Source organism: Sorex fumeus, unplaced genomic scaffold, assembly GCF_029834395.1.
Source record: "Sorex fumeus unplaced genomic scaffold, SorFum_2.1 ptg000226l, whole genome shotgun sequence".
Classification (NCBI taxonomy): domain Eukaryota; kingdom Metazoa; phylum Chordata; class Mammalia; order Eulipotyphla; family Soricidae; genus Sorex; species Sorex fumeus.
The window spans coordinates 1594413-1599623 of NW_026606283.1; the positions used below are offsets into that span (position 1 = coordinate 1594413).

The window sequence follows — 5211 nt, forward strand, 5'->3', positions numbered from 1 at the left end:
AGTGTCTGCACACCAGTCATGTCCTGATAGTCAAGAATGGCATAATTGCATGTCATTTCTATCAGAACTTAAGGCTAACATGCAGGTATATTGATCTCACATGCCACTGCTTTATTCTTGATATACTTTCTATTTTTGTTTGTTTTTGTTTGTTTGTTTTTGGGGGGGGTCACACCCAGCGATGCTCAGGGGTTACTCTTGGCTCTGCACTCAGGAATCACTCCTGGTGGTGTTCGGGGGACCCTATGGGATGCTGGGGATCGAACCCGGGTCGGCCACGTGCAAGGCAAACACCCTCCCCGCTGTGCTATCGCTCCGGCCTGCCATGAACTGATCACGATCACGATCATGACCATCCTGTTGTTCGTCGATTGCCTCGAGCAGGCCCCAGTAACGTCTCCTTCATCCTAGCCCTGAGATTATATTCAAGGCTCTTTAGGAGAATGAGACCCATCATTGTTGCTGGTATTTGGCATATTGGGGACGCCACGGGGAGTTTGCCAGACTCTGCTGTGCCCTGATATACTTTCTATTTTTGATTCTTATTTTTGGGGACTGGTGGTTGAGTCACATTCGGCGATGCTCAGGGCTGTCTCCTGGCTCTACACTCAGGAATCACTTCTGGCCGTGCTCGGGGGACCCTAAGGGATGCCGGGGATCGAACCTGGGTTGGCCACTTACAAGGCCAGCGCCCTTCCTGCTGTGCTATTGCACTGGCCCCTAATTTCTCTCTTTGAAAGAATGCATAGAGCTGTTTAGAAAAAGAAAAATGCGTGGCCTGGTTTTGTAAAGGGGATTTGAACCTTTTGTGACACCCTCCAGGGTTGAGTCAGAGTCACTATCACTGGTCGCGGGGGGGGTGGGGGGGGGGGTGGGGGGGGGGTGGGGGTGGTGTTCCTGACTCAGGGGTTCCCTGGTGGCCCCAGATCTTCCCTTGGCACTAGGTCATGAGCTTGTCAGCATCTCCGTGCCACATCCCGGCGAGTGGCTCTGACACGTCCTCCCGTTCCTGCCCTGCTTTGTGTCACGTCTCGCCCACTCACTCACGCCTCCTTCTGAAGTTCGCCTTCCTGCCAAGGAAGAACGTGGCCGAGAGTGTCGGAGACAGAGGGAGACCCACTGTCTCTCTGAAGACCCCCCTATGTGCTTTTCTTTATTTGCTTTTTGGGTCCCACCCGGCGATGCTCAGGGCTGCCTCCTGGCTCTGCCCTCAGGAATCACTCCTGGCAGTGCTCGGGGGACCCTATGGGATGCCGGGGATCGAACCCTGGTCGGCCATGTGCCAGGCAATCGCCCTCCCCGCTGTGTTATAGCTCCAGCCCCTGTGCTATTCTTTCCTATCAGGCACCCGTCTTTCTTCTAGAACATACTGTAGGGGAGTAACAGGAGGGGCGCCTTCTCTGGCCCCGGATGGGGAAGTACCTGCAGCACCTCAACTCCGAGGTGAGCCTGGGAGATTCTGCCCGTGACTCAGTCACGGCTCCTACTCACCACTCTGCCAGGAGAAACCTCTGAAATAGTGGGTGTGTCCCCCCAAACAAAGGAGCGCATTCCAGCTGAGGCCAGCACAGTTCTCTGCAGGTGAAGGGGGTGCTGAGAAGTTATTTATTTTTTATTTTGTACTTTAGGGCCACATCTGGTGATGCTCAGGGCTGACTCCTGGCTCTGCACTCGGGAATCACTCCTGGCGGTGCTCGGGGAACCCTATGGGATGCTGGGAATCAAACCCGGGTCGGCCGTGTGCCAGGCCATCGCCCTCCTGCCCTGTGCTATCACTCCAGCCCCCAAAGTTGGATTTTTTCTTGAGATACTTTTTTTTTTTTTTTTTGCCTTTTGGATCACACCTGGCGATGCGCAGGGCTGACTCCCGGCTCTGCACTCAGGAATCACTCCTGGCGGTGCTCAGGGGATCCTATGGGATGCTGGGAATCGAACCCAGGTTGGCCACGCATGCAAGGCAAAAGCCCTGCCCTCTGTGCTATCACTTGAGCCCCTTGATATACTTTCTATTTTTGAGTTTTATTTTTTGGGGGCTGGTGGATGAGTCACACCCGGTGATGCACAGGGGTTCCTCCTGGCTCTGCACTCAGGAATCACTCCTGGCGGTGCTCGGGGGACCCTATGGGATGCCGGGGATCGAACCCGGGTCGGCTGCGTGCCAGGCAAATGCCCTACCCACTCTTTAACTCCATTAGAAAAGGGATTTATTGGGGCTGCTTTTGTCCAGCACCTAGAACCGTGACCCTCACCAAGGCATCTCCACATGTCCCGACTGAAGAGACGTTTGCTCATGGCTATGAGACAAGACTGAACACAAAGGCCTTGCTGAACAGTGAACACAAAGGCAAGACTGAACACAAAAGCCGACACAAAGGCACAGGAGGCGTCATAAAAGGTGTCATTCCCTCCCCCCAGCCCCCCTCGGAAAAGGAAAGAGAAAACGAAAGGAGAAAAGAAAGAGCAGGAGTGATACTAACGTTTACTAACAAATCCTTCACGGTCCAAAGACTGAAGCCGATCAAAGGTCACAGAGCAGAGAGGGGTGCCAGGCGTGAGTCAGAGGCAAGGCATGTGCCCTGCCCAGGTGGGGAAGCCCTGGGTTCAAATCCATCCCACCACTGCTCCATCCTCTTCCCTTCTGCACAGCAGGAAGTGACCCTGATGCCTGCAGGAAGGAGGGAGGGAGGGAGGGAAGGGGGAAGGGAGGAAGGAAGGAAGGAGGGAGGGAGGGAGGGAGGGAGGGAGGAAGGAAGGAAGGAAGGAAGGAAGGAAGGGAGGAAGGGAGAGAGGGAGGGAGGGAGGGAGGGAGGGAGGGAGGAAGGAAGAAGAAAGGAAGGAAGGAAGGAAGGAAGGGAGAGAGGGAGGGATGGAGGGAGGGAGGGAGGGAGAGAGAGAAGGGAGGAAGGGGAAAGAAGGGAGGGAGGGAAGGAGAGAGGGAGGGAGGTAGGAAGGAGGAAGGAAGGGAGGAGGGAGGAAGGGAGGGAGGAAGGGAAAGAGGGAGAGAGGAAGGGAGCACGGGAGGAAGGGAGGAAGGAAGGGACATAGGGAGGATGGGAAAGAGAGAGAGGGAGAGAGGAGGGAGGGAAGGCTACAAGGAAGAAAGAAAAAGCAAGAATCAAAACGAAAAGAAAAAGAGAGGGCTGGAGTGATAGCACAGCGGGGAGGGCGTTTGCCTTGCACGCAGCCAACATGGCTGACACAGGTTCGATTCTCAGCATCCCATGTGGTCCCCTGAGCACCGCCAGGAGCAATTCCTGAGTGCATGAGCCAGGAGTAACCCCTGAGCATCACCGGGTGTGACCCAAAAAGCAAAAAAAAAAAAAAAAAAAAAAAAAAAAGAAAAAAAAAGAAAAAGAGAAAGATGAATAAGAGGAAAAAAGAAAACTAAAAAGAGAAGGAGCTGGGGAGACAGATAAGGCGTTTGCTCTGCATGTGGCCGACCTGGGTTCGATTCCCTGCGGCCCAGATGGTCCCCAGAGCCTTAAGAGTAAGTCATGAGCACAGAGCCAGGAGTGAGCCCTGAGCATCGCCAGGTGTGACCCCCCCCCTGCCAAAGCCAAAATAAATAAATAAATAAAAGTAAAGCAGCTACACCTATGTTTTTTTTTTTTTTCAGGAAAGTCTACTAAATCTTTTTTTTTTTTTTAAATTTTTATTAGTGAAACACCATGAGGTGTAGTTGCAGACTTACAAATCTCTGTGCTTGGGTTTCAGTTATACAATGATCGAGTACCCATCCCCCCACCAGTGCCCATTCTCCACCTCCAGTGCTCCCAACATCCCTCCAACCCCCCCATCCCACCCCGCCTCTGTGGCAGGGCATTCCCTTTTGTTCTCTCTCTCCTTTTGGGTGCTGTGGTCTGCAAAAGAGGCATTGGGTGGCAATCGTGTTCGGTCTATAGTCTACTTTCAGCATGCTTCTCCCATCCTGGGAGGATCCTCCCAACACCCTTTACTTGAACACCTATAATTTAAAGGCAGGTTCCTTGCCATGCAAGTTTGCATGGGGTGAACAGCAGGGCGCCGTGGAGACGGGGGTTCTGGGAATGGGCACATAGGGGCGTGGGCAGGGATGTCGAATATAAACCTGGCTTTATTTGCAGAGCTTTGGCTTAGACACGAGCAAACAGCTTGTCTCCCAAAGCCTCCAAACATTTGTGTTTCAAAATCCAGGTGAGAGTCCAAACGCTTTCAAGTTCTGCGAGAGACGTTTTGTTTGAGTCCATCGTCCCACAGGGGAGCATGACAGCCAGCCCCGAAATATTCTGAAGCTACCACTATGGCAAAGCAATGAACAAGCGGTCACTAAAACCAGACCTCCTACCTGGATGCTTTGCCTGTGTGAGAGACCCTGGGCTTGTGGGCAAGCACTACACAATAATAATAATAACACAATTATAATAATAATAACAATTCCTCCACTACCCAGCTGCCGCCACACTCTATGACGCTTTCCGGACCAGCACATTATTATTATTATTATTATTATTTATTTATTTATTTTGCTTTTTTGGGTCATACCTGGCGACGCACATGGGGTTATACTCCTGGCTCTGCACTCAGGAATCACCCCTGGCAGTGCTCAGGGGACCCTATGGGATGCTGGGAATCGAACCTGGGTTGGCCGCGTGCAAGGCAAACGCCTTCCTTGATGTATTACTGCTCCAGCCCTTGTATCACCTTGTAAACACCATGATACTTTGTATCACCCATTAAACACTATGATACTTTGTATCACCTTCAAAACACTATGACACTTTGTATCACTTTGTCTTTTTTTTTTTCCTTTTTGGGACACACCCTGAGATGCACAAGGGCTACTCCTGGCACATGCACCCAGGAATCACTCCTGGCGGTGCTCGGGGGACCCTATGGGATGCTGGGGATCGAACCTGGGTTGGCCGCGTGCAAGGCAAACGCCTTCCTTGATGTATTATTGCTCCAGCCCTTGTATCACCTTGTAAACACCATGATACTTTGTATCACCCATTAAACACTATGATACTTTGTATCACCTTCAAAACACTATGACACTTTGTATCACTTTGTCTTTTTTTTTTCCTTTTTGGGACACACCCTGAGATGCACAAGGGCTACTCCTGGCACATGCACCCAGGAATCACTCCTGGCGGTGCTCGGGGGACCCTATGGGATGCTGGGAATCGAACCTGGGTTGGCCGCGTGCAAGGCAAACGCCTTCCTTGATGTATT

The 5211-nt window shown here is 52.0% G+C and overlaps 1 pseudogene; it reads right to left on the bottom strand.

Annotated features, from left to right (window-relative positions):
• Positions 1–127, bottom strand: LOC130017838 (uncharacterized; annotated as a pseudogene).
• Positions 128–5211: the final 5084 nt, after the last annotated feature.